Source organism: Pantherophis guttatus, chromosome 3 (genome assembly GCF_059756535.1).
Source record: "Pantherophis guttatus breed Tessera chromosome 3, ASM5975653v1, whole genome shotgun sequence".
NCBI classification, from domain to species: Eukaryota; Metazoa; Chordata; class Lepidosauria; order Squamata; family Colubridae; genus Pantherophis; species Pantherophis guttatus.
Genome location: NC_142065.1, coordinates 84,217,277 through 84,231,135, shown reverse-complemented (window position 1 = coordinate 84,231,135; position 13,859 = coordinate 84,217,277). Strand labels below are relative to the sequence as shown.

Below are 13,859 nucleotides of genomic sequence, written 5' to 3'. Positions count from 1 at the left end.
AATCACTGAAATTGACCCCATAAGACTGGATAAGATATCTCATCTGTTTCAGGAGGAACAGCAGCATTCAAGTGACCATAAATTCATATGATTCTCTTACCTAACTAACCTGTCATAGCTGGGCCTCTAATGGCTTCGTTCAGTAGGGCAGGCCATCCTGAAAAATAGCTCTGCTGGAGAACTAATTGGAGATGCAATGGAAGCACTAAATATGCCTTTCTTGATGCATGCACTGCCACATAAAAGGTGTTTCCCCTATTTAAGGTATTCTAGTTAGGTTTATGGATATGGAACTAATGGGAAGCATCCTCTAAACCAGGCATGCCCAATCTGTGGGCCGCGGGGCACATGTGGCTCTGGAGAGCTATTAATGTGGCCCCATAAGAGTGTATAAAAATAAAAAAGCTTGTTATTTATGTACATTAACTATATTGCATATTATATATGCAGCCCAAGACAATTCCTCTTTGCCCAGGCAAGTCAAAGGCTTTGGATATATATGCTCCAAATCAATGCAAGGCTAAACAATTGTCTTCTCCTGTTTCTCCTATTATGAACCATTACAACTTCAATAAGATCTCTAGAAGATATGAGATCAGAAAACTAAACAAGAGATGGGCCAATTCACTTCTCATTCAGTCAGTCCATGTATCCTGATAAATAATAGTAAAACTCTAACTCTTTAGCAGGATCTAAATTAGTATAATCAAATTTCACCCCTTTCACCCCTGGATCCCTTACAATTAAGCTTTCCCGACACAGTACAACCAAATTAAAAGGCCAATATAACGTGGTGGTTAGAATTTAACGATTCCAAGGGCAATCCAAATTCAAATGTTTACCTAGCAATGAACTTTGAGCTATTTTCTGTCCTGACTTGCCTCACAGGGTTATTTGCGAGGACAAAATGAGAAAGGGAAGAAATATTATATACACACACACACACACACACACACACACACACACACACACACACATATATATATATATATATATATATATATATATATATATATATATATATATATATATATATATATATAAAATTAATCAATAAAGTCAGATTATGGCCTACAGCTAGAACTCCATTTTTGAGCTTTGCAACTGATGCCATCAGACTGTTGCTCAGAGTTATAGTCCTCGCTCAGATGCCTGCTGAGTTTCCCAAGTTATGATCTCATCATATTCTTTATCCTTACAGTCAGAGCATATTAGGAAGTCTAGATACCAATGTAACAGAGGCAAGCAATTTAGATTTGTTGTTTGCTTGAAAATACCATTTTCAATCAATAGTGCCTTGATATATTTTGAATTTTCCTACCAAATATATTCAAGCTTTACTGCCAAGAAGATTCTTTTAATTGCCTATTTTCCCTTTCCCCCATCCTCTTTTTATCCTTGATATAAGACAATTCCAACCAGCCTTATGCTAAGAGCATGAAATCACAAGATCATCACAGTAACTCAATGTTACAAAGAAGTGTCATTCCTGTTGTGCTGTCCAATTACAAAATAGTAAAGCAGGGATAGTGCACAGCAATGCTGTTTTTTTCTATTTGTTTCAGTAAGTTTAGCACAGCAGGAAATGTGGCATTCTCCCTAGATAATGTGTCAAAACCGCAGTTAGAATTTAAGTGCAAATGGAAGTTATCTTAAAGGCTTCATATGTAGGCTAATAACCTCAGTTGCTTAAATGAGATAATTATACCTTACATAATATATTTTACTTCAAGGATTTGGTATCTTCATTTTAATAAAATAATAATCTGCTCTGGAGAAGAAAAAGTGAAAATGGGACCTCATATGTTAATACTGCACTGTAACACTTAACAGGCCTTTACGTGCTCAGCATTATTTGCATATCATAAAAATATCGTCTACTTTATGTTCTCTTTTCAATACATTTCAATTAAGAACAAGCCAGTTCCCAAGGTTGGTGGAAAGGATTGAATGACCAGAAGATGAAAATCCATCCGTATATGTCACCTGCTGTCAGGATTCAGAAACACTATTATGACTTTTACCCTGTAAAGGAATATACAAAGGTCTAAACACCCACATTAAAAATATGAAATAAAATCAATGCAAATGGTATGCCAAGAACTTTCATAAGACACATTCAAATAAATGACTGAAGTTACACTCACAGATCAGTTTTAAGCAGAATTAGGCTTTTTAAAAAAATCAAACTCAGCATTTTGAATGATGAAATAAGCAGAGATGGGGCAAGTTTAGGAAGCATTTTGCCTTCTCTTTAAAATACGTGTTAATGCACCTAAGAATTTTAAAATTCATCATTATTGAAAAGTCCTGGAATAGTTCAGTCTCGCCCTATTTGTATCTGCTTGTTAAACTAATGGCCCACCGTTTCTTCATGAAGACAGCTGATACTGACAGAGGTGCATATTCTGCATTAGTTTTCACCCTGCTACCAAGCAAGATTCATTTGCTAGATTTAGAAAAACTACTACCCAACATGGAATCAGGTCAGCTACAAAACTGTCTTAAAACTGATCTTAGATTAGAAATAGTGGGGACTGTCACCATTCTGCAGTATCACACGGTTGCAGTGGTGAAATCCAAGTTTTTTTACTACCGGTTGTGTGGGCGTGGCTTGGTGGGCGTGGTGTGGCTTGGTGGGTGTGGCTTGGTGGGCGTGGCAGGGGAAGGATTTTGCAAAATCTTCATTCCCACCCCACTCCAGGGGAAGGATATTGCAAAATCTCCATTCCCACCCCACTCTGGGGCCAACCAAAGGTGGTACTCAAAATTTCCACTACCAGTTCTCCGAACTGCTCAAAATTTCCATTACCGGTTCTCCAGAACCTGTCAGAACCTGCTGGATTTCACCCCTGCATGACTGTCTTTAGCACGTCTGATCCCAGCATAGGTGTGTTTTAGTTGTTATGTAAAAATGTAGTCGCCACTCCTGTGATAAGTCTTCCTTGAGTTGCTTCATGGATGAAATTCATGGGATTTCATCCATGTTGTTCTTTGGGGAACAGTACAGAAAGAGGTTGCCATTTCCTTCTCTGGAGAGAAAGTTTATTCACTACCCCATTTGAAAGCTAACAGTTCTAGGATATTTGTGGTCCAACCTTGCCTAACATTTTTAGGATCAGCCAGGAATCAATTATATTTTATAAAGCTATGCACCGAGCTCCCAATTTAATAGGAATTTTTTTAAATTACTTTTTTCATCCTATGTTTCTTTTGTGATTCTTAATTTGAAAAATGTATTGACCAAGATTGCAACATCTTTTATGTGTTTAAAATTACCACTTCATCCATTCAAATTTATTGTAACAGGGATTTACCCTTTGAAACAATATGAATCTACTGTAACAGAAGTTTCAGATTATTTTTTTTAAATTTAAGATTAAGATGCATCACACAGCTTCTCCTTAACCCTTGGAGACATAGTGACAAGTTGTCAGCAGCTGCTTAAAGTACCATCATACACGAAGATATTTTAGGAGAAAATAATACAATGTGTTTGAATAATGAAGTCTAATTTGAATAAAATATAATTGTGTCCTTTTTAAAAAAAATAAAATAAAGCAGATTATATAAAAATTTTGTATAGATAAATGAATGTTCTACGTTTCACATTTTGCAATAATAGATTTTTAAACTGATTTAAATTTTCCCTCTAAGAAATATCACCCAGCATGAGCATTATTCATTTATATCAGAATAATTGTACCAAAACAAACAGTATCAGTAATTTATATAACCTACAATTCAAGAAACAGAAATTTTAGAATACCGTAGAATGCAATTTGAATGTTATGTTAATAACTTTGATAATATAGTAGTATCTAAATAATGTTTAGGTTTAATTTAGGTATAAAATACTACACACTCTTATCTGGTTAATTACTGAACAACATATATTACTCATTTTCAATTATAATAAATATTTTTTAAAAAATTAATATGTAACAGCAAATTCCCATTTTTGTTCAGGAAAACTAGCAGTGTACAAAGCACCACAACTTGCGATTTAAGTTCCTATCAAACCTTGTTTAGTTTAGTTGTAAGTTATAGACTTATTTTCCAGGAAAAAATATTTTTTAAATCAGATGGGTAAAAATTAAAACAATAATTTAATTATATTTTATTCTTGAATTTAATGGAAACCACTTCCAGGACCAGATTTTTCAACTAATTACTATTAGCTAATCCCGACACGAGAGTCAGTTTGATATGGTAGTTAAGGCACCAGACAAGAAACTATGAGACTGTGACCTTTTGAAGATACCCTATTTTCCCTAAAATAAGACATCCCCTGATAATAAGCCCAATCGGGCTTTTGACTGCATGCAATAAAATAAGCTCCCCCCGAAAATAAGCCCTCCCCGAAAATATTTAAACACATGCACAGCCGGTCCCTGCCATTTCCTCTGGTTTCCTCCATGTGCCCCAAAATAATAAGACCTCCTCAAAAATAAGGTCAAGCGCTTATTTTGAGGTTCAAAAAAATATAAGACAGGGTCTTATTTTCGGGAAAACATGGTACTTTTCAAAAGACAACTGGACTTTCTTGGTTTTTTCCTGGAAAATGTTCTATTTCTCATCCAAGAAGTTTCTTCAGTTCTGTTCTTCGGCTTCTTGGAGAAGCAAAACATTTTCAAGGAAAAAAAACAAGAAAGTCGAGTAGCCTTTTGAAAAGTACCTTTGGGGCAACCATTAGCTGGGTGATTGAGAATCTCCATAAATAGAAGACTATGAGTTCTAGGTCTGCCTAAGACACAAACCAGCTGGCTGACCTTGGGCCAGTCACTCTCTCCCAGACTTAAGAAGGCAATGGAAATTCAAAAATTTCTTACATTTTCAAAAGTGCGTTACATACACAAATCTCGCCAGGAAAACTATATAGCCTAGGTGTCCAATATTTTGGCTTGCTTGGACCACACTGAGTGAAGAGGAATTAACTTGGGCCACATGTAAAACATATAACATAGTTAATATATACAAATGACTTAAACATTTTTAAAAGTTACAATTTTGTGGGGCCACATTACTAACTCTCTACGGCCAAATGCAGTGGTGGGTTGCTCCTGGTTCTGTCCGGTTCTTGAGAACCTGTAGTAAAAGCGTCGGAAGGCTCTGCCCACCCGCCTGGTTGTCATAAGTTACAATCTCCACATGTGCATAAGCATGCGCGCTTCGCTCACAGGCGCACACACTCCCGTTGTGAATCGGTAGTAAAAATAAATAGAACCCACCCCTGGCCAAATGTGACCCTTACACTGAGGGTTAGACATACCTGCTATAGAGACTAGTTGCCAGAAGTCAGAAGAGACACAAACACAAAGAAGGAATGTGTGTGTGAGGGGGGGGACGGAGGGAGGGAGAGAGAGAGACTAACAACATTAAATTGTTAATTTCAGTAGGGATTAGTACAACAAATTTCTTACAATCTTTTTGAAATTTTTTCCAATTGTCAGATGACAAGCAAGCAGAATGTCAGCAAGCAACATCACGTATCACACAACACAGCAGGAACATAGTTAATGGTTCTTAAATCACAGAAAATTATAATTGATTTCTATAGTTTAATCCAGAAAGCTAAAAATATTTTAATCATTTGTAGGGTAATATTCTTATACTGTAAAATAAAATAATAATAAATAATAATAACACTAGCCATACATTCTATCAATATATGGTGGTTTTTGCATGCTAGCAGCCAAGCTAGAGCTGAGCACTGACCTCAGATTGCTTATTTTGGGGAAACACTAGACATCTTCATAATGAAACCACTGCTTGTATCTTAATGTAAAATAGTCCCCGTAGTTTTCTTGGCAAGGTTTTTCAGTAATGCTTTGTCATTGCCTCCATCCTAGGGGTGAGAGAAAGTGACTGGCCCAAGGTCACTGAGTTGACTTTGTGCTTATGGCAGGACTAGAACTCCTGATTTTTAACCTGATGCCTTAACCACTACAAGAAACTGGCTCTCACTGTAAAGTAATTGTGTTTTAATAACAAAGGGCAGAAGTTGGAACTGCTATTCAAGGAAAGTAAAACAGAACTGCAACATTATAGTTGGCTGATAAAATTGCAGAAGCATCATTTCCAGTGAACAAATCGATCCAAATTGGAGGTAGTCTTATGCCTAGTGAATGTCTACATTACCCTACTCCAACTTCACTCAAATTCATATTCAGCTGAAGAATCTAGATCCTTAAAGACCAACCTTCTGTTCTGAAGAACACTCTATTGGCTTCTGAGCTGACAGGCAACTAAACAGGATCAGCAGCACAGAAAGTACTCAAGCAGAGCTCAGCAGAAGGCATCCAAGCATGTGAGATTTAAATAAAAAGAGATTTATGGTCAAATTCCAGAACATCCATGAAATTCACTGAATATAACCCTTAGGAAGACAGCCCTCGTTTCACTTGCTTTACAATGTTGTTCTGAAAATGAGAAGATAAATAAATTGTGCTCAGTTCCCCCTCCCTCAAGAAACACATAAATTCAGTCATACCAGATGTTTTTAAAGATTGCTATAAGCCTATACAATAAAACTGTTTTGGCATTCATCTTAATATATGTGGAAATACATTTTAAAATGGAATCACTATTGGCTGGATCATAAAATGGATCATAAAAACAACAGCAAAAGTATAGTTTGCGAGTTTGAAGACACCTCCATGGATCAAGTTGTGTATAGGATACTACCTTATGCCTGCCTTGTGATCAATGTTCAATGAAGTTGAGAAGGGATTTATCAAAACTATTATCTACAAATCACTTTCTGTGTTAAGTGCAGGCCTTTCTCAAAGGGGCCTCTTTCTAGGGAATGCCTGAAGATGTAATAAATGTTTCATAAAGGATATGGTGAGAAACTAAAGTCCAATACTCAGTGTTGGACTTTAGTTAAAGTCCAGGTCCAATTGAGGTGCCAAGGCAGGGTCCTATAGGATTATCTGGAATAATTTTGATTCTGTGCTACCCAAGCAAGTATATAGGGTTCTCCAGTCTGTTAGCCTGACAATCTGTCCATTAGATCCAAGTCCATCTTGGATGATTAAAGTCACCGATAATTTCACCGATGTTTGCATCCATGTAGTGATATCAGCCTCTTTGAGTCAGGAAATGGTCCCCTTGGCCCTGAAGGAGGCTGTGGCAGGCCATTTCCTCAAGAGATCATTGCTGCATGGTTTTAGACAACTAATACATAGTCTAGGAAAGGTGGTAGAGAAACTGGTTGAGCTTCACCTCCAGAGATCTCTGTATTATCTAGACAGGAAGTTCGGTCAGGTTTCAGTCTCTGCATTGATCTTGCTCATCAATGAGTCTGTGGCAGAACCAGGATGGGAGTGGAGTGTCCATTCTTGATTTCTCTGCAGATTTCCATATTATTGATCATATGGAACATATTTTGGCCTAGATCAATAAATTAGGAGGTACCATTTTGTGTCTGTGGAGATTCTTAGTCATCTAGGATATAGTTGTGTCAAGGGTGCGGGGTTTTTTTTTCTTCAAAAGGCAACTGGACTGTTTTTTCAAGGGAGGAGGGGGAGGGGGAGGGGAGGGGAGGAGAAAAAGAAGAAGAGGAGGAGGAAGAGAAAGAAGAAGAAGAAGAAGAAGAAGAAGAAGAAGAAGAAGAAGAAGAAGAAGGAGGAGGAGGAGGAGGAGGAGGAGGAGGAGGAGGAGGAGGAGGAGGAGGAGGAGGAGGAGGAGGAGGAGGAGGAGGAGGAGGAGGAGAAGAAGAAGAAGAAGAAGAAGAAGAAGAAGAAGAAGAAGAAGAAGAAGAAGAAGTTTCATTTGTCATACAAGAAGGTTCATCAGTTCTGATGGTGGGGGGATGGAAGGACAGGTACTTACAATTGGGAATGGATAGTGGGGGGATGGAAAGATGCATTCTGATGGGGGGGGTGGAAGGACTGTATTTGTTTGCAGCCATCTTGTCGTTAGCACTCTCTGAGAGCTGTTGAGGCCACTTGGGGCTTTATCTGGGCCCTGAGGTTCACCTGAATCAGTAGGAACAAATGCAGGCTTCTTCCTGAAAAAAACTGAGTGACTATGTCTGGAGATACTCCGCTGTCAATTCTCAACAAATTCGCACTGCATACCATTTATTCTTTGCAAGATCCAAGATTCATTTATTGTTTATTTATTTAGTAGACTTATATGGAGCACATCTCACCTAGAGGCGACTCTGTATAGCTTTGAATCATAAAAGTTGAAACTTGTGTGTAATCTAGAGATCTTCACCGACTCCCAGCTCCTATTCCATGAGCAAATGACAGCTATGGCCAACAGGGTCCTTGCACCGGTAATCTGGTATGTCAGATGCACCCTTTCTTGTATCTGGAGACTTTTCAGACAATCACTTGGTCACCTCATGTTTGGAATACTGTAATGTATTCTACAGGGGCTCCGCTATGAAACCATTGAGAAGTTACCGCTGGTCTAGAAAGCAGTGGTACCAGCAGTGTATGTTATAGTCACATGACCCTGTTGCACTTCAGAGTACAATGGTTTTTTTATGATTTCTAGGTATAATTCAAGGTTCTTCTTATCACTTTAAAGCCCTTTATGGCATAGGGCCTGGCTATTTCAAAGATCACTTTTACAGAAAATCCAATATTAATCAGTGCAAAATGGTCCTTTCTGAGTTATTTGATTTTTTTCCCCTCTTGGTTTAACACAATGTTTCAAAAATAATAAAATAAAATTAATTTGGAAATATAGTTGATCCAGCATGGCAAAAATAAAGTTTTAAGTTGTTCTAAATTTGGCATCTTTCGGATGTGGTGGACTATAACTAACTGGCTGTGAATAACAGAAACAGTACTTTTGGAAGCCATCTTGTTGGACGACTCTATTTTAAGGATTATTGTTTAATTAACAACTTCATCCATATAGCTTCTTTTCCTTTAATTGTTTCTAGTTCAGCAGAACGGAAGCTTCAGGAATGAATTCTTCTATAATAGAAATAATCCACTTTATTTGTGGGGGAGAAGGGGATTTATGTAATACATTTAGTTAATTGTGTTTTTCTTTTATGTGAAACAGTAGTATTTTTCTATTTTTTTTTAAAAAAGGAAATAATCAATTAATTTTCTCTACATGTTACACAAAAATATTAAAGTCAATTCATCATACTTATGACCCAGGAAGCAAAGGGAATGGAAGAACCTGAAAGAAGTATTAATTAATATTGCTGGAGATTTTTCATTAATAGAATTTACTAATGAAAAATTTCTGTCAAAGATTTAGACAATGGGAAGAGACACTCAGGAATTATAAAGTGCCTATGAAGCACTGATAAAAGCACATATTTATAAGTATAAACACATTATGTTAGTTTCACTTCCACCAATGAACATTCAAATCCTAGTATGGAAGCAACATTTAATGTGGTTTAGAGAAAGGACTTTAAGGCCTTGAAAATAACTTACTATTCAAGTGTAATATAAAAAAGTATAAAGCTCAAAAACAAAAATGAACAGCACAATCCTCTATAGATTTGCTTGGAAAATTATCCATAGGACTGCAATTTAAAAAGAAAAAGAAGAAATAGCAAATAAACTGTAGAATTTCATACTTCATCTTTTATGCAGGAAAAGATGCCAACCACAGGTTCTTGGTGCTCTCTGAGCTTGGTTGTTGCATCTTGTTACCTAGTTTGGATAATTAAACATCTACAAGAAAACAACTAAGCTCAGAGAGCACCCTCATTTCAATCCTGAGCTACAAATATTCTCCCTTTAAAGATTTTGACTTAAGATTTTCTAAGCAATCTGCAGGAAAATACATTTTATAGGTTTTTCCAGCATTTTGTCCACATCAGAATAAATCTTCAATTTCATTGCTAAATTCAGCAATATCAATGGCAATAATTATAAGAAAAGAAACCAGCTGGTTTTACTAGCAACACAAAGTGACAATTCTGCAAAATATATGAAGCACAGTAGCAAAATACATAAATGTGGATAAAACGTGCAATTATGTCAGATAATGCAGAAAAACCCCAAGCTAAAATAAATTTTAAAATCCATTGTTAATATTATTGAGTTCCCATGTTCTCCGGAGTCTCAGGGACTTGCCAGTTAGACACGTTGTTATACACGTTGTCTGCAAGTTGAGGCACACTTCAATGGGCATTTTGACAGAATGCGGTAGTTTATAACTGGCAGTTCTGGCCATGTATAATATGTAACCTTAGGTCAGTTAAAATTAAACAATTTTGGTTTATTTGAGACAAGTGATTGAAGGAATGTTCAGGGGAAATCATATCTCTCTGCACTCCCATAATCCCCCTTCGCTATAGTATTCTCTAAGGAGAAAAGCTTGCTCTCCAATTTATCTCTGTAGCTCACAAAGTAAATTAAAATTCCCAACTGAAAAAAACCTCAAGAAATTACAGATGAACTCTCAAACAATATAAAGTACAGCACCACCTAAGCCCATAGAATCTTATAAGCCTTATAAAAGTTGGAAAAACAACTTGACATAAACATTCTTTGTCACCAGTGGATAAAGGAGATGATTTCATCAAATATCAATCTTGCAATCAAGCTCAAAACAAGACTTTCATGGGCCTCTTGATTTATACTTTAAATATACTTAAGACAGTGCTACTACTTTTTAAAGACCTAGAGACAGCTACCATTGTGGAATAAGTTGACTATGAATTATTAGTCAACTGAAAACTGCCTTGTTCTCTACCTGAAAGCTATATTGAGTGTCTTGTCTATATTTTTAAACAGCAGTTCAGAAAACAAAGCACACAAATATTCTAGCATATGCATGCTGCTATATTAGGCTGTATAAAGGCTGTATAAGTGCAATTAATACGAAATAAATATTGCAAGTCTACTAATAATGCATTAGCGTTTTAATGCTTTAGAACGTCTGTTGATGGTATTGCATCCTGTTACAGTTTATAAATTCAGTTTGTCAATATATGAAGGGGACTCACTGGGATATAACCACCAGTATTTCGGGGTAGGTATAAGGGTATCCCTGTAAGTGAAAGAGTCTGTTTATGTGGGAAGGGGGAAGTTGAAACAATGTCTCATGTAATTTTTGACTGCCCCCTGTACTCAGATTTGAGGGAACATCAGCTGGGCAAGATCTTTTACGCCAGCACCCCTAAGTCTAAAGAGCGCTTCTTGCAACATTGTTTGTTAGGTTCTAACTTGCAGCTGGTGAAATGGATTGCCAAATTTGCTGTAAAATTGATGGAAAAAAGGACAAAGTTGGTGCAGCAGAATGTGGTAGATTGCAGGAAAGAGCATTTGATTTAATAATGTAATTCTAATAGTAGTTTTAAGACTGATTGGGTAGATGCAGGGGTAACATTGTAATATAATTTTAATCATATTTAATTTGTATCTCAAATTATTGTATTCTATTCTGATTTCATTCTAGATCATATTTTACTCTAATTTCATTTTAAATGAAATTTAAAATGAACACATTTTAAATCGTGTTTTATTCCTATTCCAATTTCACTTTAAATTGTTTCTACCAAACTTTTGTAATAATTGTTTCTGGAGCTCTGCACTTTGATAAGGCCCAAGGGCTAATCAATAAATAAAGATTAAGATACTTCCAGTTAAGAATTGGACAAATATCTTGGACTGTAGTACAATCGAAGCATTTTTTGTAAATCATTAAGCTTTATTTAGTTAAAATTGCCACAGATATTTCTCAGTTCAGTCTGACTGAAAAATATTAAGAGCAAGATAATGGGAAAAAACTTAGAAAGCGTACCATGTTGTGAACTTAAGACCTGCCACTTTTATTATATGACATTTTTATAGTTTTTAAGCAAATAGTTGACTTTCTGACCGAAGATGTTATGAAGAAAATGTTATACTTAAACTCTTCCCTTAAACTACTTAAAGCACAGGATCCTTTTGTTTTCAAATGTATTGTTGTAGAGAACCAGAGCAATGAAACACTCAGACCAAAATATTAATATTGCTTTTTATGGTCCACGGCAATTAAAACATTTGCTTTCCTGACAGAAAAAAATGGTAGTTTTATGAATAATTTCTGTGCATGTACTTTTCCCCTTTTTTATTCCCCCAGTCTTCAAAAAATGAATTGCCAGATTACAACTACAGCACAGGTTTATTTGCTGTGGATGATCATACATTCTGAAATGCACATTTCCCTCTTTGTGAGAATAACCAATGCAGCTGTCAGAAATCTTGCAGCCTGTTTTTCCCTATTACTCATTACTTTGTACAAAACATTGATCATTGAGCAACTCAATGTTTCTCTTTCCACGAGACAATAAAATATAAAGGAAGTTCTAAAATAATTACCATATTAATGTCAGAAATTAAACTTGGTTGCACTTTTAGGACTGAATAAAAAGTTTTCTATTTTTTGATTTTTCATGGAAAGAAAACAAAATTGTATTTATAAGCAGCTATGAAGTAGTGTTTCAACCATTCTTATCTGAACTTACTTAATTTTTCTGTTAATACTAGTAAGTAAAAATAGGTGCCAAACAATCATACTGTAAATGTTTTATTTTCTAAAAGCTGCTTTTCTGTTTGTAGGTTCTCTTGTGATTTTTATACTCATTTGACGCTCAACCAGAATTAATTATTACATCTCAAATTTGCAAATTAGCCTCAAAGTAAACAAATACTTCTCAAATATAATTCAGGAATTTCCAAACACAGCAAATTAAATGATAAGAAATGCTAGGAAACATGTTTGGAGATCTCCGAATTATGTTTCAAGTTCTTCCCACAGCCAAACATCTTAATTCAGAATATGCAGATCTGATCTTATTCATTTATTTTATTATCAGTCCCTGCTTTTCTCCTAAGCTTAAGTGTAATTCTCATATAGTTTGCTGAATTTAATATGACACCAAACATTTTTAATATTTGGAGAGAAAAAGACTTGAATGGCTTCTAAGAGAGGTCATATTTTCAAAACTTCTCACAAAGGCCTGCTATAAAACTATTCTCAAAGTCAGGTTTAAAAGAAGCCCTATTGCTTCTAAACCTGATGCTATCCACCCCAATCATTCAAACTAAACAAAAGCACTATATTAAGAAGAAGGAAAAGCAGATATTTTAACAGTGGGATGTTAGGGAAATTTTTTATAATGATTAAGTACAGTACAGTATTACTATCGAATCAGTTACAGAGGCAGCTGGAATTATTTTGAAATGAGCGCAGCTAATTCTACCAGAATAACATCAATGCAAAATATTCTCAGCATAGGTTTAAATTTTCTCCTGTTTCTTAAAATAGGAGGTCTACATCATCCCTTGGATTACAAAAACAGAAAGAATCCTGCAACTGTAAACATTTGCACCAATAAATATGCTGAACATCTGTGCAGGACTGTAGCAAGACTGCAATCTTACCACCTACTCCTGGGCACGAGGGATTTGAGTGAATAAATAGAACTGTGAGAAGCCATGGGTTCCTAAAGTTAAAAATGAACACCCTCCCCCCCTCTTTCAAGAAGGAGGTCATTCATTTTAACATACAGTGGTATAATCCCATTAAAGACTAATAGAAAAAGAAATTATACAGGCTGCTATTTGGTGAGAATTAAATACAAATTAAGAGCAAATGCTGCTTACGGTTTGTTTTTTTTAAAAAAAGAACTGCTGTACAATTTTCTTAATACTTGCACAATTTAGATGAACAATTTTCTTTCATTCACACAGTTTATTCTAAATATAAAACAAGGCACCCCTTAAGCATTTTTCGTAACAAATTAAACATTTACGTTTTTTAGTGTGTAGGGAGGCTTAGCATTCACGCAGCTTCAAAACCGAAGTACAGCCTCAAGGGAAGCCTCTCCGCTGACAAATTAATACCTTAGAGAATAGGCCTGAATGGTGGCAATGAACTCA

The 13,859-nt window shown here is 35.8% G+C and overlaps 1 protein-coding gene across 1 annotated transcript in view; it reads right to left on the bottom strand.

Annotated features, from left to right (window-relative positions):
- The window catches only part of DPYD (dihydropyrimidine dehydrogenase), a 584,219-nt gene that overhangs the window by 488,229 nt on the left and 82,131 nt on the right, over positions 1–13,859 (bottom strand). The gene's annotated exons all lie outside the window — the stretch shown is intronic.